Below are 21,811 nucleotides of genomic sequence, written 5' to 3' on the forward strand. Positions count from 1 at the left end.
AGGGGAGTAGATAAGAATGGGAGGTATACTGGGAAGCAATGCTGATATGTGTGAAAGATGCTTGTGGTATGTGAAAGGGAGGAGATGGGTAGATTAGAAATGCTAATGAGAGGGGGGATGAAGTAAAAATATTATATGAGAGAGAAAAGAGACCTTTTGGGTGGCACTTACCAGGAAGGAGTGCAAATGATTAGGGGATGTATAAGAGAAAGCAGCAGGAAGTCAAGAGGATGATGCAGGGGTTGAAAAAGAGGAAAACTGAGAGTTGGGGTGAACGAGTATCAGAAAACTTCGGGGATAACAAGATGTTCTAGAAAAAGGTTAACACTATGCGAAAAACAAGAGAACAAATAGGAACATTGGTGAGGAGATGGATGCCTTTCACCTTCCCACACATTTAGGCCCCAATCACTGAAAATCTTTTTCACTACATCTTTCCTTCTCTAATTTGGTCTCCCTATTTCCCTTGTTCCCACCACTTCTGACACATATACCCCCTTTGTCAAACTTTCCTTACTCATTCTCTCCATATTTCAACACAAACTCTTCTGCTCTCTCAACCACACCTTTTTTATTACCACATGCCTCTCTTATACTTTCATTACATACTCAATCAAACCACCTTATACCACATATTGTTCTCAAACATTTCATTTCCAACACATCTACCCATCTCCACACAGCGTTATCAATAGCCCATAACCTGTATCCATGTAATATTGTTGGGAATTCAACTTCTAACACAACTACTATAATTACTACTATTGTTGAGATAGATGGTAAATGAGTGCCTGGCATACAAGTATACATCTATTTATTCATTTATTACACTTGATCTCCAACTCCTGCATCAGCAATCTCCAACTCCTGCATCAGCAAGGTAGCACCAAGAAACAGATATAAATTGGCCCATCCACTCATATACACGCATATATAGATATATACACAAACGCCCATATAAATACATATACATGTACATAAACATGAGTATTCAAATTACAGAGGTATAAGTTTGTTGAGTATTCCTGGGAAATTATATGGGAGGGTATTGATTGCGAGGGTAAAGGCATGTACATAACATCAGATTGGAGAAGAGCAGTATAGTTTCAGAAGTGGTAAAGGGTGTATGAATCAGGTGACTGCTTTGAAGAATGTAAAAGAGAAATACTTAGAAAAACAGATGGATTTGTATGCAGCATTTACAGATCTGGAGAAGGCGGCATATGACAGAGTTGATAGAGATGCTTTGTGGAAGCTATTAAGAGTATATGGTGTGGGAGGTAAGTTCCTAGAAGCGGTGAAAATTTTTTATCAAGGATGTAGGGCATGTGTACATATAGGAAGAGAGAAAAGTGATTGGTTCCCAGTGAATGTAGGTTTGCGGCAGGGGTGTGTGATGTCTCCATGGTTGTTTCATTTGTTTATGGATGGGGTTGTTAGGGAAGTGAATGCAAGAGATTTCGAGAAAGGAGCAAGTATGCAACCTGCTGTGGATGAGGGGGCTTGGGAAGTGAGTCAGTTGTTGTTCGCTGATGACACAGCACTGGTGGATGATTCAGGTAAGAAACTACATAAGTTGGTGACTGAGTTTGGTAAAGTGTGTGAAAGAAGTCAAGAGTAAATGTGAATAAGAGCAAGGTATTTAGGTTCAGTAGGGTTGAGGGACATGTTAATTAGGAGGTAAGTTTTGAATGGAGAAAAACTAGAGAAGGTGAAGTGTTTCAGATATCTGAGAGTGGATTTAGCAACAGACAGAACCATGGAAGTGGAAGTGAGTCACAGGGTGGGGGAGGGGGCGAAGGTTCTGGGAGCATTGAAGAATGTGTGGAAAGCGAGAACATTATCTGAGAGAGCAAAAATGGGTATGTTTAAAGAAATAGTGGTTCCAAAAATGTTATATGGTTGTGAGGCTTGGGTGCAGATAGGGTTGTACAGAGGAGGGTGGATGTGTAGGAAATGAAATGTTTGAGGACAATATTTGGTGTGAGATGGTTTGACTGAGTAAGTAATGAAAGGGTAAGAGAGATGTGTGGTAATGAAATGAGTGTGGTAGTGAGAGCAGATGAGGGAGTATTTCATGGTTTGGTCACATGGAGAGAATGAGTGAGGAAAGATTGACAAAGAGGTATATGTGTCAGAGGTGGAAGGAATGAGGAGAAGTGGGAGAGCAAATTGGAGGTGGAAGGATGGATTGAAAAAGATTTTAAGCAATCGGGGCCTGAACATACAGGAGGGTAAAAGGCCGGCAAGGAATAGAGTGACTTGGAATGATGTGGTATACTGGGGTCGACGTGCTGTCAGTGGATTGAAACAGGGCTTGTGAAGTGTCTGGGATAAACAATGGAATGTTTTGTGGGGCCTAGATGTGGAAAAGAAGCTGTGGTTTCGGTGCATTGCACATGACAGCTAGAGACTGAGTGTGAACGAATGTGGCCTTTGTTGTCTTTTCCTAGCGCTACCTTGCACGTAAGCAGGGGGAGTGGGGTGCCATTTCATGTGCAGCGGGGTGGCGATGGGAATAAATGAAGGCAGCAAGTATGGATATATACATGTGTATATATATACATGTGTATACATCGTAAAACATTATACTAGGACTGTTTGTAGTACCTTTTTTTATTTCATAATTTCTTGGTACCAAGCATTAAAATGGTTCTTTCGTTTTATTCTCTATGAAGTTGTGATTTCACAGAATTATGTACACATGAGCACAGTCTCCCCTATCCCTGGGAATAGTGGAGAAAGAATACTTCCCACGCATTCCTCACGTGTCGCAGAAGGCGACTAAAGGGGACGGGAACAGGGGGCTAGAAACCCTCCCCTCCTTGTATTCTAACTTTCTAAAAGGGGAAACAGAAGAAGGAGTCATGCGGGGAGTGCTCATCCTCCTCGAAGGCTCAGATTGGGGTGTCTAAATGTGTGTGGATGTAACCAAGATGAGAAAAAAGGAGAGATAGGTAGTATGTTTGAGGAAAGGAACCTGGATGTTTTGGCTCTAGGTGAAACGAAGCTAAAGGGTAAAGGGGAAGAGTGGTTTGGGAATGTCTTGAGAGTAAAGTCAGGGGTTAGTGAGAGGACAAGAGCAAGGGAAGGAGTAGCACTACTCCTGAAACAGGAGTTGTGGGAGTATGTGATAGAATGTAAAACTGAAAGTAGGTGGAGAGAGATGGGTAATTATTGGTGCATATGCACCTGGGCATGAGAAGAAAGATCATGAGAGGCAAGTGTTTTGGGAGCAGCTGAATGAGTGTGTTAGTGGTTTTGATGCACAAGACCAGGTTATAGTGATGGGTGATTTGAATGCAAAGGTGAGTAATGTGGCAGTTGAGGGAATAATTGGTATACATGGGGTGTTCAGTGTTGTAAGTGGAAATGGTGAAGAGCTTGTAGATTTACGTGCAGAAAAAGGACTGGTGATTGGGAATACCTGGTTCAAAAAGCGAGACATACATAAGTATATGTATGTAAGTAAGAGAGATGGCCACAGAGGGTTATTGGATTATGTGTTAATTGATAGGTGCACGAAAGAGGGTTTTTTGGATGCCATTGGGCTGAGAGGTGAAACTGGAGGGATGTCTGATCATTATCTTGTGGAGGAGAAAGTGAAGATTTATAGAGGTTTTCAGAAAAGAAGAGAGAATGTTGGGGTGAAGAGAGTGGTGAGAGTAAGTGAGCTTGGGAAGGAGACTTGTGTGAGGAAGTACCAAGAGAGTGGTGAGAGTAAGTGAGCTTGGAAAGGAGACCTGTGTGAAGAAGTACCAGGAGAGACTGAGTACAGAATGGAAAAAGGTGAGAACAAAGGATGTAAGGGGAGTGGGGGAGGGATGGGATGTATTTAGAGAAGCAGTGATGGCTTGCGCAAAAGATGCTTGTGGCATGAGAAGCGTGGGAGGTGGGTTGATTAGAAAAGGTAGTGAGTGATTAGAAAAGTGATTAGAAAAGGTAGTGAGTGGTGGGATGAAGAAGTAAGATTATTAGTAAAAGAGAAGAGAAAGGCATTTGGATGATTTTTGCAGGGAAAAAATGCAAATGAGTGGGAGATGTATAAAGAAAGAGGCAGGAGGTCAAGAGAAAGGTGCAAGAGGTGAAAAAGAGGGCAAATGAGAGTTGGGGTGAGAGCATCATTAAATCTTAGGGAGAATAAAAAGATGTTTTGGAAGGGGGTAAATAAAGTGCGTAAGACAAGGGAGCAAATGGGAGCTTCAGTGAAGGGGGCTAATGGGGAGGCGATAACAAGTAGTGGTGATGTCAGGAGATGGAGTGAGTATTTTGAAGGTTTGTTGAATGTGTTTGATGATAGAGTGGCAGATATAGGGTGTGTTGGTCGCAGTGGTGTGCAAAGTGAGAGGGTTAGGGAAAATGATTTGGTAAACAGAGAAGAGGTAGTAAAAGCTTTGTGGAAGATGAAAGCCGGCAAGGCAGCAGGTTTGGATGGTATTGCAGTGGAATTTATTAAAAAAGGGGGTGACTGAATTACTGACTGGTTGGTAAGGTTATTTAATGTATGTACGACTCATGGTGAGGTGCCTGAGGATTGGCGGAATGCGTGCATAGTGCCATTGTACAAAGGCAAAGGGGATAAGAGTGAGTGCTCAAATTACAGAGGTATAAGTTTCTTGAGTATTCCTGGTAAATAATATGGGAGGGTATTGATTGAGAGGGTGAAGGCATGTACAGAGCATCAGATTGGGGAAGAGCAGTGTGGTTTCAGAAGTGGTAGAGGATGTGTGGATCAGGTGTTTGCTTTGAAGAATGTCTGTGAGAAATACTTGGAAAAGCAAATGGATTTGTATGTAGTATTTATGGATCTGGAGAAGGCATATGATAGAGTTGATAGAGATGCTCTGTGGAAGGTATTAAGAATATATGGTGTGGGAGGAAAGTTGTTAGAAGCAGTGAAAAGTTTTTATCAAGGATGTAAGGCATGTGTATGTGTAGGAAGAGAGGAAAGTGATTGGTTCTCAGTGAATGTAGGTTTGCAGCAGGGGTGTGTGATGTCTCCATGGTTGTTTAATTTGTTTATGGATGGGGTTGTTAGGGAGGTAAATGCAAGAGTTTTGGAAAGAGGGGCAAGTATGAAGTCTGTTGGGGATGAGAGAGCATGGGAAGTGAGTCAGTTGTTGTTCGCTGATGATACAGCGCTGGTGGCTGATTCATGTGAGAAACTGCAGAAGCTGGTGACTGAGTTTGGTAAAGTGTGTGGAAGAAGAAAGTTAAGAGTAAATGTGAATAAGAGCAAGGTTATTAGGTACAGTAGGGTTGAGGGTCAAGTCAATTGGGAGGTGAGTTTGAATGGAGAAAAACTGGAGGAAGTGAAGTGTTTTAGATATCTGGGAGTGGATCTGGCAGCGGATGGAACCATGGAAGCGGAAGTGGATCATAGGGTGGGGGAGGGGGCGAAAATTCTGGGGGCCTTGAAGAATGTGTGGAAGTCGAGAACATTATCTCGGAAAGCAAAAATGGGAATGTTTGAAGGAATAGTGGTTCCAACAATGTATGGTTGCGAGGCGTGGGCTATGGATACAGTTGTGCGCAGGAGGATGGATGTGCTGGAAATGAGATGTTTGAGGACAATGTGTGGTGTGAGGTGGTTTGATCGAGTGAGTAACGTAAGGGTAAGAGAGATGTGTGGAAATAAAAAGAGCGTGGTTGAGAGAGCAGAAGAGGGTGTTTTGAAGTGGTTTGGGCACATGGAGAGAATGAGTGAGGAAAGATTGACCAAGAGGATATATGTGTCGGAGGTGGAGGGAACGAGGAGAAGAGGGAGACCAAATTGGAGGTGGAAAGATGGAGTGAAAAAGATTTTGTGTGATCGGGGCCTGAACATGCAGGAGGGTGAAAGGAGGGCAAGGAATAGAGTGAATTGGAGCGATGTGGTATACCGGGGTTGACGTGCTGTCAGTGGATTGAATCAAGGCATGTGAAGCGTCTGGGGTAAACCATGGAAAGCTGTGTAGGTATGTATATTTGCGTGTGTGGACGTATGTATATACATGTGTATGGGGGGGGGTTGGGCCATTTCTTTCGTCTGTTTCCTTGCGCTACCTCGCAAACGCGGGAGACAGCGACAAAAAAAAAAAAAAAAAAAAAATATATATATATATATATATATATATATATATATATATATATATATATATTTCTTTTTTTCATACTATTCGCCATTTCCCGCATTTGCGAGGTAGCGTTAAGAACAGAGGACTGGGCCTTAGAGGGAAAATCCTCACCTGGCTCCCTTCTCTGTTCCTTCTTTTGGAAAATTAAAAAAAAACGAGAGGGGAGGATTTCCAGCCACCCACTCCCTCCCCTTTTAGTCGCCTTCTACGACACATAGGGAATACGTGGGAAGTATTCTTTCTCCCCTATCCCCAGGGATAAATATATATATATATATATATATATATATATATTTTTATTTATTTATTTTGCTTTGTCACTGTCTCCCGCGTTTGCGAGGTAGCGCAAGGAAACAGTCGAAAGAAATGGCCCAACCCACCTCCATGCACATGTATATACATACACGTCCACACACGCAAATATACATACCTATACATCTCAATGTGCACATATATAAATACACACACAAACATATACATATATACACATGTACATAATTCATACTGTCTGCCTTTATTCATTCCCAAGTGAGGTTGGGAAGGAGACTTGTGTGAGGAAGTACAAGGAGAGACTGAGTACAGAATGGAAAAAGGTGAGAACAATGGAAGTAAGGGGAGTGGGGGAGGAATGGGATGTATTTAGGGAATCAGTGATGGACTGCGCAAAAGATGCTTGTGGCATGAGAAGAGTGGGAGGTGGGTTGATTAGAAAGGGTAGTGAGTGGTGGGATGAAGAAGTAAGATTATTAGTGAAAGAGAAGAGAGAGGCATTTGGACAATTTTTGCAGGGAAAAAATGCAATTGAGTGGGAGATGTATAAAAGAAAGACACAGGAGGTCAAGAGAAAGGTACAAGAGGTGAAAAAGAGGGCAAATGAGAGTTGGGGTGAGAGAGTATCATTAAATTTTAGGGGGAATAAAAAGATGTTCTGGAAGGAGGTAAATAAAGTGCGTAAGACAAGGGAGCAAATGGGAACTTCAGTGAAGGGCGCAAATGGGGAGGTGAAAACAAGTAGTGGTGATGTGAGAAGGAGATGAAGTGAGTATTTTGAAGGTTTGTTGAATGTGTTTGATGATAGAGTGGCAGATATAGGGTGTTTTGGTCGAGGTGGTGTGCAAAGTGAGAGGGTTAGGGAAAATGATTTGGTAAACAGAGAAGAGGTAGTAAAAGCTTTGCGGAAGATGAAAGCCAGCAAGGCAGCAGGTTTGGATGGTATTGCAGTGGAATTTATTTAAAAAGGGGGTGACTGTATTGTTGCCTGGTTGGTAAGGTTATTTAATATATGTATGATTCATGGTAAGGTGTCTGAGGAATGGCAGAATGCTTGCATAGTGCCATAGCACAAAGGAAAAGGGGATAAAAGTGAGTGCCTAATTTACAGAGGTATAAGTTTGTTGAGTATTCCTGGGAAATTATATGGGAGGGTACTGATTGAGAGGGTGAAAGCAGGTACAGAGCATCAGATTTGGGAAGAGGAGTGTGGTTTCAGAAGTGGTAGAGGATGTGTGGATCAGGTGTTTGCTTTTAAAGAATGTATATGAGAAATACTTAGAAAAGCAAATGGATTTGTATGTAGCATTTATGGATCTGGAGAAGGCATATGATAGAGTTGATAGAGATGCTCTGTGGAAGGTATTAAGGATATATGGTGTGGGAGGCAAGTTGTTAGAAGCAGTGAAAAGTTTTTATCGAGAATGTAAGGCATATGTACATGTAGGAAGAGAGGAAAGTGATGGGTTCTCAGTGAATATAGGTTTGTGGCAGGGGTGTGTGATGTCTCCATGTCTGCTTAATTTGTTTATGGATGGGGTTGTTAGGGAGGTGAATGCAAGAGTTTTGGAAAGAGGGGCAAGTATGTAGTCTATTGTGAATGAGAAAGCTTGGGAAGTGAGTCACTTGTTGTTCGCTGATGATACAGTGCTGGTGGCTGATTCGTGTGCAAAACTGCAGAAGCTGGTGACTGAGTAGTTAAAGTGTGTGAAAGAAGAAAGTTAAGAGTTAATGTGAATAAGAGCAAGGCTATTAGGTACAGTAGGGTTGAGGGACAAGTCAATTGGGAGGTAAGTTTGAATGGAGAAAAACTGGAGGAAGTGAAGTGTTTTAGATATCTGGGAGTGGATTTGGCAGCAGATGGAACCATGGAAGCAAAAGTGAATCATAGCGTGGGGGAGGGGTGAAAATTCTGGGAGCGTTGAAGAATGTGTGGAAGTTGAAAACATTATCTCGGAAAGCAAAAATGGGTATGTTTGAAGGAATAGTGGTTCCAACAATGTTATATGGTTGCGAGGCGTGGGCTATAGATAGAGTTTTGAGGAGGAGGGTGGATGTGCTGGAAATGAGATGTTTGAGGACAATATGTTGTATGAGGTGGTTTGATCGAGAAAATAATAATAGGGTAAGAGAGATGTGTGGTATCAAAAAGAATGTGGTTAAGAGAGCAGAAGAAGGTGTTTTGAAACTGTTTGGTCACATGGAGAGAATGAGTGAGAAAAGATTGACCAAGAGGATATATGTGTCAGAGGTGGAGGGAACGAGGATAAGTGGGAGACCAAATTGGAGGTGGAAAGATGAAGTGAAAAATATTTTGAATGATCGGGGCCTGAACATGCAGGAGGGTGAAAGGGGTGCAAGGAATAAAGTGAATTGGAACAGTGTGGTATACCAGGGTCGATGTGCTATCAGTGATTTGAACCAGGGCTTGTGAAGCGTCTGGGGTAAACCAAGGAAAGTTTTGTGGGGCCTGGATGTGGAAAGGGAGCTGTGGTTTCGGTGCATTATTACATGACAGCTAGAGACTGAGTGTGAACGAATGTGGCCTTTGTTGTCTTTTCCTAGCACTACCTCGCACACATGAAGGGGGAGGGGGTTGTTATTCCATGTGTGGCTAGGTGGCGATGGGACTAAATAAAGGCAGACAGTATGAATTATGTACATGTGTATATATGTATATGTCTGTGTGTGTATTTATATATATATATATATATATATACGTTGAGATATATAGGTTTGTATATTTGCTTGTGTGGACGTGTTTGTACATTTTTTTTTTTTTTTTTTTTTTTTTATACTTTGTCGCCGTCTCCCGCGTTTGCGAGGTAGCGCAAGGAAACAGACGAAAGAAATGGCCCAACCCCCCCCCCCCATACACATGTACATACACACGTCCACACACGCAAATATACATACCTACACAGCTTTCCATGGTTTACCCCAGACGCTTCACATGCCTTGCTTCAATCCACTGACAGCACGTCAACCCCTGTATACCACATGACTCCAATTCACTCTATTTCTTGCCCTCCTTTCACCCTCCTGCATGTTCAGGCCCCGATCACACAAAATCTTTTTCACTCCATCTTTCCACCTCCAATTTGGTCTCCCTCTTCTCCTCGTTCCCTCCACCTCCGACACATATATCCTCTTGGTCAATCTCTCCTCACTCATTCTCTCCATGTGCCCAAACCATTTCAAAACACCCTCTTCTGCTCTCTCAACCACGCTCTTTTTATTTCCACACATCTCTCTTACCCTTACGTTACTTACTCGATCAAACCACCTCACACCACACATTGTCCTCAAACATCTCATTTCCAGCACATCCATCCTCCTGCGCACATCTCTATCCATAGCCCACGCCTCGCAACCATACAACATTGTTGGAACCACTATTCCCTCAAACATACCCATTTTTGCTTTCCGAGATAGTGTTCTCGACTTCCACACATTTTTCAAGGCTCCCAAAATTTTCGCCCCCTCCCCCACCCTATGATCCACTTCCGCTTCCATGGTTCCATCCGCTGACAGATCCACTCCCAGATATCTAAAACACTTCACTTCCTCCAGTTTTTCTCCATTCAAACTCACCTCCCAATTGACTTGACCCTCACCCCTACTGTACCTAATAACCTTGCTCTTATTCACATTTACTCTCAACTATGTTTGTACATACATGTGTATATTCATCGAGGATATAAGGCATGAGTACGTGTAGGAAGAGAGGAAAGTGATTGGTTCTCAGTGAATGTAGGTTTGCAGCAGGAGTGTGTGATATCTCCATGACTGTTTAATTTGTTTATGGATGGGGTAGTTAAGGAGGTGAATGCAAGAGTTTTGGAAAGAGGGGCAAGTATGCAGTATGTTGTGGATGAGAGAGCTTGGGAAGTGAGTCAGTTGTTGTTCGCTGATGATACACCGCTGGTGGCTGATTCATGTGAGAAACTGCCGAAGCTGGTGACTGAGTTTGGTAAAGTGTGTGAAAGAAGAAATTTGAGAGTAAATGTGAATACGAGTAAGGTTATTAAGTACAGTAGGGTTTAGGGTCAAGTAAACTGGGAGATAAGTTTGAATGGAGAAAAACTGGAGGAAGTGAAGTGTTTTAGATAATCTGGGAGTGGATTTGGCAGCGGATGGAACGATGGGAGCGGAAGTGAATCATAGGGTGGGGGAGGTGGCAAAAGTTCTGGGAGCACTGAAGAATGTGTGGAAGTCGAGAACATTATCTCGGAAAGCAAAAATGGGTATGTTTGAAGGAATAGTGGTTCCAACAATGTTGTATGGTTGCGTGGCATGGGCTATGGATAGAGTTGTGTGGAGGAGGGTGGATGTGCTGGAAATGAGATGTTTGAGGACAATATGTGGTGTGAGGTGGTTTGATCAAGTAAGTAACGCAAGGGTGAGAGAGATGTGTGGAAATAAAAAGAGTGTGGTTGAGAGCGCAGAAGAGGGTGTTTTGAAATGGTTTGGTCACATGGAGAGAATGAGTGAGGAAAGATTGACAAAGAGGATATATGTGTCTGAGGTTGAGGGAACGAAGAGAAGTGGGAGACCAAACTGGAGGTGGAAAGATGGAGTGAAAAAGATTTTGAGTGATCGGGGTCTGAACATGCAGGAGGGTGAAAGGTGTGCAAGGAATAGAGTGAATTGGAACGATGTGGCATACTGGGGTCAACCTGCTGTCAATGGATTGAACCAGGGCAGTTGAAGTGTCTGGGATAAACCATGGAAAGTTTTGTGGGGCCTGGATGTGGAAAGGGAGCTGTGGTTTCGGTGCATTATACATGACAGATAAAGACTGAGTGTGAACGAAAGTGGCCTTTGTTGTCTCTTCCTAGTGCTACCTCGCACGCATACGGGGGGACGGGGTTGTCATTTCATGTGCGGCGGAGTGGTAATGGGAATGAATAAGAGCAAACAGTATGAATTATGTACATGTGTATATATGTATATGTCTGTGTATGTACATGTATGTATACATTGAAATGAATAGGTATGTATATGTGCGTATGTGGACATGTATGTATACACATGTGTATGTGGGTGGGTTGGGCTATTCTTTTGTCTGTTTCTTTGCGCTACCTCGCTAACATAGGAGACAGCGACAAAGCATAATAATAAAAATAACAATAATAATAAAATTGTTTTATTTCATTATATATTATCATCATTATTATCATTATCATTATTATCATCCCTGGGGATAGGGGAAAAAGAATACTTCCCACGCATTCCCTGCATGTTGTAGAAGGCGACTAAAGGGGATGGGAGTGGGGGCTAGAAAACCTCCTCTCCTAGTATTTTACCTTTTTAAAAGGGGAAACAAAAGAGGGAGTCGTATAGGGAGTGCTCATCCTCCTTAAAGGCTTAGACTGGGGTGTCTACATGTGTGTGGATTAACCAAGATGAGAAAAAAGGAGAGATATACAGCACGTTTGAGGAAAGGAACCTGGATGTTTTGGCTCTGAGTGAAACAAGGCTCAAGGGTAAACAGGAAGGAAAATGGTTTGGTAAACATAGAAGAGGTAGTGAAAGCTTTGTGGAAGATGAAAGTCGGCAAGGCGGCAGGTTTGGATGGTATTCCTGTAGAATTTATAGAGAAAGGGGGTGGCTGCGTTGTTGACTGGTTGGAGAGGATATTCAATGTATGTATGATTCATGGTGAAGTGCCTGAGGATTGGCCAAATGCATGCATAGTGCCATTGTACAAAGGTAAAGGGGATAAAGGTGATTGTTCAAATTACAAAGGTATAAGTTTCTTGAGTATTCCTGGGAAATTATATGGAATGGTATGGATTGAGAGGGTAAAGGAATGTACAGTGCATCAGATTGGGGAAGAGCAGTGTGGTTTCAGAAGTGGTAGAGGATCTGTGGATCAGGTGTTTGCTTTGAAGAATGTATGTGAGAAAATACTTAAAAAGCAGAGGGATTTGTATGTAGCGTTTATGGATCTGGAAAAAACATATGATAGGGTTGATAGAGATGCTTTGTGGAAGGTATTAAGAGTATATGGTGTGGAAAGTAAGTTGCTAGAAGCAGTGAAAAGTTTTTACTAAGTCTGTAAGGCATGTGCACGAGTAGGAAGAGAGGAAAGTGACTGGCTCCCAATAAAAGTCTGTTTGTGACAGGGGTGCATGATGTTTCCATGGATGTTTAATTTGTTTATGGATGGGGTGGTTAGGGAAGTGAATGCAAGAGTTTTGGAGAGAAGGGCAAGTATGCAGTATGTTGTGGATGAGAGGGCTTGGGAAGTGAGTTAGTTGTTCACTGATAATACAGCGCTAGTGGCTCATTTGGGTCAGAAACTGCAGTAGTTGGTGACTGAGTTTGGTAAAGTGTGTGAAAGAAGAAAGCTGAAAGTAAATGTGAATAAGAGCAAGGCTATTAGTTTCAGTAGGATTGAGGGACGAGTTAATTGGGAGGTAAGTTTGAATGAAGAAAAACTGGAGGAAGTGAAGTGTTTTAGATTACTGGGAGTGGATTTAGCAGCGGATTGAACCATGGAAGCAGACATGAGTCACAGGGTGGGGGAGAGGGCGAAGGTTCTGGGAGCATTAAAGAACATGTGGAAGGCGAGAACATTATCTTAGAGCAAAAATGGGTATGTTTGAAGGATAGTAGTTCCAACAATGTTATATGGTTGCAAGGCATGGGATATAGATAGGGTTTTGGGAGGAGGGTGGATGTGTGGGAAATGAAATGTCTGAGAACAATTTGTGGTGTGGGGTGGTTTGATCGAGTAGTAATGAAAGGGTGAGAGAGATGTGTGGTAATAAAAAGAGTGTGGTTGAGAGAGCAGAACAGGGTATGTTGAAATGGTTTGGTCTCATGGAGAATGAGTGAGGAAAGACTGACAAAGATGATATATGCGTCAGAGGTGGAGGGAATGAGGAGAAGTGGAGACCAAATTGGAGATGGAAGGATGGAGTAAAAAAGATTCTGAGTGATCGGGGCCTGAATATGCAAGGGGGTGAAAGGTGTGCAAGGAACAGAGTGAATTGGAACAATGTGGTATACCAGGGTCGACATGCTGTCAATGGATTGAACCAGGGCATGTGAAACGTCTGAGGCAAACCATGGAAAGGTTTGTGGGGCCTGGATGCAGAAAGGGAGCTTTGGTTTCAGTGCATTACACATGACAGCTAGAGACTAAGTGTGAACGAATGTGGCATTTTTGTCTTTTCCTAACACTACCTCACGTACGTGTGTGTGTGTGTGTGTGTGTGTGGAGGGGTATCAACAGAAATGGATGAAGGCTTCTACATGTGTATATATGTATATGTCTGTGTATGTATATGCATGTATACGTTGACTGATAGGTATGTGTATGTGCGTGTGTGGGCATTTATGTATATACATGTATATGTGGGTGGGCTGGGCCATTCTTTCGTCTGTTTCCTTGTGCTACCTCGCTAACGCTGAAGACAGCGATTAAGTATAATAAAGTAACTTAATCGCCATGTACATATTCATAATTACTTGCCTTCATCCATTTCTGGCGCTGTCCCGCCCCACAGGTAACACCATTGCTACCCCTTGTTTCAGTGGATGGCACCAGGAAAACAGACAAAAAAGGCCACATTGGTTCACACTCAGTCATATGTAATGCACTGAAACCACAGCTCCCTATCCACATCCAGGCCCCAGACACCTTTCCATGGTTTACCCATGACGTTTCACATGCCCTAGTTCAGCCTGTTGATAGCATGTTGACCCCAGTATACCACACTGTTCCAATTCACTCTATTCCTTGCATGCATCTCACCCTCCAATATGCTCAGGCCCCGAATCAAAATCTTTTTCACGCCATCCTTGATCTCCTGCTTCTCCTTGTTCCTTGCACATCTGACACATATATCCTCTTTGTCAATCTTTCCTTACTCATTCTCTGCATGTGTCCATATGTACAAATCATTTCAACACACCCTCTCCTGCTCTCTCAACCACACTCTTTTTATTTCCACACATCTCTCTTACCCTTTCATTACTTACTTGATCAAACCACCTCACACCACTTACTGTCCTTAAACATTTCATTTCCAACACATCCAATCTCCTCCATACATCTCTATAATATTACTAGTACTACTACTCCTTCAAACATACCTATTTTTGCTCTCCTAGATAATTTTCTCTCCTTCCACACATTCTTCATCCCTTCCAGAACCTTCTCCCCTACCCCACCCTGTGACTCCCCTCCACTTCCATGGTTCCATTAACTGTTAAGTCTACTCTCAGATATCTAAAACACTTCACTTCCCTCAACTTGTCTCCTAGATCTTTCATTGATAAATCCCTGAAGATGGCTAAGAAATCATTTTATAGAGTGAAACCCAAACCTCCCCTTGATACCAGAATCTTTTAGTTCTCCCTTTCAGTGATAATTTTACATTACTTCCCAGGTTGCTTAAATCCTTTAATGTAAATGTAGCTTTCAGGAATAACAATACTACAAAGAATATCTTAAATCAGGAACTCACCAGAAAGTTCTGCGGGCTGTGTTTATAGCCAGTAAATATTGTAATATGTTCTATGTTGGGCAGACTGGTAAGGATCATTATGTTAGACTTATGCAACATAGATACAATATAAGAAAAGGACGAGAATCAAATGCCTTGTTTAATCATGTTAAAATTTCTTAACATTGTATTGACTAGAGTAAAGCCAACTCAGTTATTAACTTTAACTCCTTTACCATGAAATGTATCACTGAATCTTCTTATTAAAGACACAGAGAATGCACCATTAATATTAGTGAAGGTCTGTACAAATTGTAAACAGTTCCTTTTCTTGTCCAAATAAAATCTTATGACAGGCATGTTGCCAGACCTGAAGGCACCTACCCAAACACTACCATCTAGCAATGCTTGTTTAACAATAGTGTCCTAGCTACGTCTCTTCCCTGTATATCAACTGACTGTTCTATATCTCATTCTTGTATCTCCCCTAAAGGGATACTGACTGGCCTATGAGCAAATATTGGGATACTATGCTTATCTGGCCCATGAATCACTTCTTCCTTGTTCTGGGTGTTTCATGTGACCACACTGATGGATCAATGCATGGCATCTTGTCACACTGGCCCCAGGTTCTGTTTTGTTCCAAACCTAACACCAAAAGTGACAGAAACTCTGGTGTATTTGTAAATAACAGGAAGGCGAACTACCTGATCAATACATATCATAAATTTGATACTCTCCTTGCAAGCGCAAGTTTTCAGGTGTGAATGTTCAAATATGTAAACAGGAACAGCATGACTGTTTTAACAAGAAATCTAAATATCTGCTCGAAGAAAGTATGTAAACAGAATCAACATGACTGTTTTAAAAAGAAATCTAAATATCTGCTTGAAGAAAATATAATTAAAACTACTACAGCATGTATTATGTCACCTCTTATGGTTTAATACAGTGGACAGGCAAGTGATTTACAAGATATATTTCAAACTAATCACCCCTTTTCTACATCCCAGATGAGATTTGGTGGTTAAAAGACATCCTGGGTGACAATTCATATGTCGCTCAACTTCTCAACCTCTTGCAACAACAGATATTTGCATGTTACAAATTTGACAAAAATAATCATATTCATTATTTTTTATTTTGCTTTGTCATTGTCTCCCGTGTTAGTGCAAGGAAACAGATGAAAGAATAGCCCAACCCACCCACATACACATGTATATACATACACGTCCACACACACAAATATACATACCTATTCATCTCAAAGTATACATATATATACACACACAGACATATACATATATACACATGTACATAATTCATACCGTCTGCCTTTATTCATTCCCATCGCCACCTCGCCACACATGACATAACAACCCCCTCCCCCCTCATGTGTGCGAGGTAGCACTAGGAAAAGACAACAAAGACCACATTCATTAACACTCAGTCTCTAGCTGTCATGTAATAATGCACCGAAACCACACCTCCCTTTTCACATCCAGGCCCCACAGAACTTTCCATGGTTTACCCTAGATGCTTCACATGCCCTGGTTCAATCCACTGACAGCACGTGGACCCCAGTATACCACATCGCTCCAATTCACTCTATTCCTTGCACGCCTTTCACCCTCCTGCATGTTTAGGCACCGATCACTCAAAATCTTTTTCACTCCATCTTTCCACCTCCAATTTAGTCTCCCACTTCTCCTCGTTCCCTCCACCTCAGACACATATATCCTCTTGGTCAGTCTCCCACTTCTCCTCGTTCCCTCCACCTCCGACACATATATCCTCTTGGTCAATCTTTCCGCACTCATTCTCTCCATGTGACCAAACCATTTCAAAACACCCTCTTCTGCTCTCTTAACCACACTCTTTTCATTACCACACATCTCTCTTACCCTATTATTACTTACTCGATCAAACCACCTCACACCACATATTGTCCTCAAACATCTCATTTCCAGCACATCCACCCCCCTACGCACAACTCTATCCATAGCCCACGCCTCGCAACCATACAACATTGTTGGAACCAATATTCCTTCAAACATACTCATTTTTCCTTTCTGAGATAATGTTCTCGACTTCCAAACATTCTTCAACGCTCCCAGAATTTTCACACCTTCCCCCACCCTATGATTCACTTCCGCTTCCATGGTTCCATCCACTGCCAAATCCACTCCAAGATATCTAAAACACTTCACTTCCTTCAGTTTTTCTCCATTCAAACTTACCTCCCAATTTACTTGACCCTCAACCGTACTGTACCTAATAACCTTGCTCTTATTCACATTTACTCACAGCTTTCTTCTTTCACACACTTTGCCAAACTCAGTCACCAGCTTCTGCAGTTTCTCACATGAATCAGCCACCAGCGTTGTATCATCAGCGAACAACAACTGACTCACTTCCCAAGCTCTCTCATCCACAACAGACTGCATACTTGCCACTCTTTCCAAAACTCTTGCATTCACCTCCCTAACAACCCCATCCATAAACAAATTAAACAGACATGGAGACATCACACACCCCTGCCGCAAACCTACATTCACTGAGAACCAATCACTTTCCTCTCTTCCTACATGTACACATGCCTTACATCCTAAATAAAAACTTTTCACTGCTTCTAACAACTTGCCTCCCACACCATATATCCTTAATACCTTCCACAGAGCATCTCTATCAACTCTATCATACGCCTTCTCCAGATCCATAAATGCTAGCATACAAATCCATTTGCTTTTCTAAGTATTTCTCCCATACATTCTTCAAAGCAAACACCTGATCCACACACCCTCTACCACTTCTGAAACCACACTGCTCTTCCCCAATCTGATGCTCCGTACATGCCTTCACCCTCTCAATCAATACCCTCCCATATAATTTACCAGGAATACTCAACAAACTTATACATCTGTAATTTGAGCACTCACTTTTATCCCTTTGGCCTTTGTACAATGGCACTATGCAAGCATTTTGCCAATCCTCAGGCACCTCACCATGAGTCATACATACATTAAACAACCTTACCAACCAATCGACAATACAGTCACCCCCTTTTTTAATAAATTCCACTGCAATACCATCCAAACCCTCTGCCCTGCTGGCTTTCATCTTCAACAAAGCTTTTACTACCTCTTCTCTCTTTACCAAATCATTTTCCCTAACCCTCTCACTCTGCACACCACCACGACCAAAACACTTTATATCTGCCACTCTATCATCAAACACATTCAACAAACCTTCAAAATACTCACTCCATCTCCTTCTCACATCACTACTACTTGTTATCACCTCCCCATTAGCCCCCTTCACTGATGTTCCCATTTGTTCCCTTGTCTTATGCATTTTATTTATCTCCTTCCAAAACATCTTTTTATTCTCCCTAAAACTTAATGAAACTCTCACCCCAACTCTCATTTGCCCTCTTTTTCACCTCTTGCACCTTTCTCTTGACCTCCTGCCTCTTTCTTTTATACATCTCCAGTAATTTGCATTATTTCCCTGCAAAACTCATTCAAATGCCTCTCTCTTCTCTTTCACTAATAATCTTACTTCTTCATCCCACCACTCACTACCCTTTCTAATCTGCCCACCTCCCACGCTTCTCATGCCACAAGCATCTTTTGTGCAAGCCATCACTGCTTCCCTAAATAACTCCCATTCCTCCAGCACTCCCCTTACGTCCTTTGTTCTCACCTTTTTCCATTCTGTACTCAGTCTCTCCTGGTACTTCTTCACACAGGTCTCCTTTCCAAGCTCACTTACTCTCACCACTCTTTCCACCCCAACATTCTCTCTTCTTTTCTGAAAACCTCTACAAATCTTCACCTTCGCCTCCACAAGATAATGATCAGACATCCCTCCAATTGCACCTCTCAGCACAATGACATCCAAAAGTCCCTCTTTCGCACGCCTATCAATTAACATGTAATCCAATAACGCTCTCTGGCCATCTCTCTTACTTACATACGTATACTTATGTACATCTCTCTTTTTAAACCAGGTATTCCCGATCACTAAGCCTTTTTCAGCACATAAATCTACACGCTCTTCACCATTTCCATTTACAACACTGAACACCCCATGTACACCAATTATTCTCTCAACTGCCACATTACTCACCTTTGCATTCAAATCACCCATAACTATAACCTGGTCTCACCCATCAAAACTACTAACACAGTCACTCAGCTGCTCCCAAAACACTTGCCTCTCATGATCTTTCTTCTCTTGCCCAGGTGCATATGCACCAATAATCACCCATCTCTCTCCATCCACTTTTAGTTTTACCCATATCAATCTAGAGTTTACTTTCTTACACTCTTTTACTTTCTTACACTCTGTCACATACTCCCACCATTCCTGTTTCAGGAGTAGTGCTACTCCTTCCCTTGCTCTTGTCCTCTCACTAACCCCTGACTTTACTCCTATAACATTCCCAAACCACTCTTCCCCTTTACCCTTGAGCTTCGTTTCACTCAGAGCCAAAACATCCAGGTTCCTTTCCTCAAACATACTACTTATCTCTCCTTTTTCTCATCTTAGTTACATCCACACACATTTAGACACCCCAATCAGAGCCTTCGAGGAGGATGAGCACTCCCCGCGTGACTCCTCCTTCTGTTTCCCCTTTTAGAAAGTTAAAATACAAGGAGGGGAGGGTTTCCAGCCCCCACTCCCGTCCCCTTTGGTTGCCTTCTACGACACATGAGGAATGCGTGGGAAGTATTCTTTCTCCCCTATCCCCAGGGATAAAAAATAATCATATCTTTAATTTTACAGTCTGTAGCACCGGTACTGGTTTTGATTACACAACAATCATCCTCAGTGTAAATCAAATCTGGATAAAATGAATTTAAAGCATCACATGGTGGTTAAAAACACAGCAAAGTTCGAAAAAAAGTTAAAAATTTTCCAATCAGCAAAAACGATTGCAGCAACTAAGATGCACAAAAACCAAAAACAGTGTTATACATCAAAATAAAAGGGTTAAATCTACATGAAAAAGTTGTCAGATAAAAGACAGTTTTTCTTCATCAATATGGATAGCTTCTTTAATCTTAAGTTGTTACGAAGCTGGGGCGGAGTCCAGAACTGAGATGCAATCCTTCGAACAAGTGTTCTTACATAATTCTGAACTCTGAAGTTGTTTGAAAATGTGAGCTCTTATCCATCAACAAATGCTCTCGAACACTTGTTGGAATGTCAGCAGGTTTCACAGACATAATAGGCACTACAGCCTGCACAGGAAAACTTGTAAATAACAAATGAACGGAATTCCTTTGGGATAGGATCCTTCACTCTAAACTTATTACATGTGCTGTGATATCTGTTGAATAACTCACATTTCGAAATGTAATAGAAGAAAAAAATTCCAATGACAATGAAGGCAAAATGCAAGAAGGTAGACACTTTGTGCCAAAACTTCCATGACACTTGGACACTAGGTTATTTCCTTATCAAGGATGCTGGGAAACCAGTTTGTCTCATGTGCCTAGAAAATGTTGCTGTGAAGGAGGTGGCAAATATCAGGCAACATTATGAGACCCGCCATATTGGAAATCTTAACAAGTTTACTGGGCAAGCAAGGAAACATGAAGTTGAAAGACTGAAGGCTAGTTTTGGAAAGCAAATGTCATTTTTTGCCATGAGAAGCAAAGAAAATGAAGGAAATACTCATGCCAGCTACGAAGTCGCAAAATGTGTTACAGAAAAGATGAAGCCTTTTACAGATGCAAAATTTGTTTGTCCTGAAATCTTTATTTGCATTTATCAGCCTGTCTGGAAGCACAACCACACAGTGAGTTGAAGAAATGTTTACAGGTGTTAAGAGTTTTTAAGGGATGTCCGCAAGAAATCGGAATTTTTTTCAATTGCACTTAATGAAAGCACAGACTTCAGAGACTGCTCAACTTGCAGTGTTTGTGTGAGGAGCGACCTCAACATTTCAAATTTTTAAAGATTATATTCAGTTAACTTTTGGATGTTAATGTGCTGAGAGATGCAACTGGAGGGATGTCTGATCATTATCTTGTGAAGGCGAAGGTGAAGATTTGTAGAGGTTTTCAGAAAAGAGAGAATGTTGGGGTGAAGAGAGTGGTGAGAGTAAGTGAGCTTGGGAAGGAGACTTGTGTGAGGAAGTACCAGGAGAGACTGAGTACAGAATGGAAAAAGGTGAGAACAAAGGAGGTAAGGGGAGTGGGGGAGGAATGGGGTGTATTTAGGGAAGCCGTGATGGCTTGCGCAAAAGATGCTTGTGGCATGAGAAGCGTGGGAGGTGGGCATATTAGAAAGGGTAGTGAGTGGTGGGATGAAGAAGTAAGAGTATCAGTGAAAGAGAAGAGAGAGGCATTTGGATGATTTTTGCAGGGAAATAATGCAAATGAGTGGGAGATGTATAAAAGAAAGAGGCAGGAGGTCAAGAGAAAGGTGCAAGAGGTGAAAAAGAGGGCAAATGAGAGTTGGGGTGAGAGAGTATCATTAAATTTTAGGGAGAATAAAAAGATGTTTTGGAAGGAGGTAAATAAAGTGCGTATGACGAGGGAACAAACGGGAACTTCAGAGAAGGGGGCTAATGGGGAGGTGATAACAAGTAGTGGTGATGTGAGAAGGAGATGGAGTGAGTATTTTGAAGGTATGTTGAATGTGATTGATGATAGAGTGGCAGATATAGGGTGTTTTGGTAGAGGTGGTGAGAGGGTTAGGGAAAATGATTTGGTAAACAGAGAAGAGGTAGGAAAAGCTTTGCCGAAGATGAAAGCCGGCAAGGCAGCAGGTTTGGATGGTACTGCAGTGGAATTTATTAAAAAAGGGGGTGACTGTATAGTTGACTGGTTGGTGAGGTTATTTATGTATGATTCAAGGTGAGGTGCCTGAGGATTGGCGGAATGCTGGCATAATGCCATTGTACAAAAGCAAAGGGGATAAAGGTGAGTGTTCAAATTACAGAGATAT

General features: G+C 41.9%; 1 protein-coding gene across 1 annotated transcript in view; it reads right to left on the minus strand.

Moving 5' to 3' along the window:
- Window positions 1-21,811, minus strand: part of Nup214 (nuclear pore complex protein Nup214) — a 380,758-nt gene that overhangs the window by 223,361 nt on the left and 135,586 nt on the right. The window lies entirely within an intron of this gene.

Source organism: Panulirus ornatus, chromosome 6, assembly GCF_036320965.1.
Source record: "Panulirus ornatus isolate Po-2019 chromosome 6, ASM3632096v1, whole genome shotgun sequence".
Lineage (NCBI taxonomy): Eukaryota > Metazoa > Arthropoda > Malacostraca > Decapoda > Palinuridae > Panulirus > Panulirus ornatus.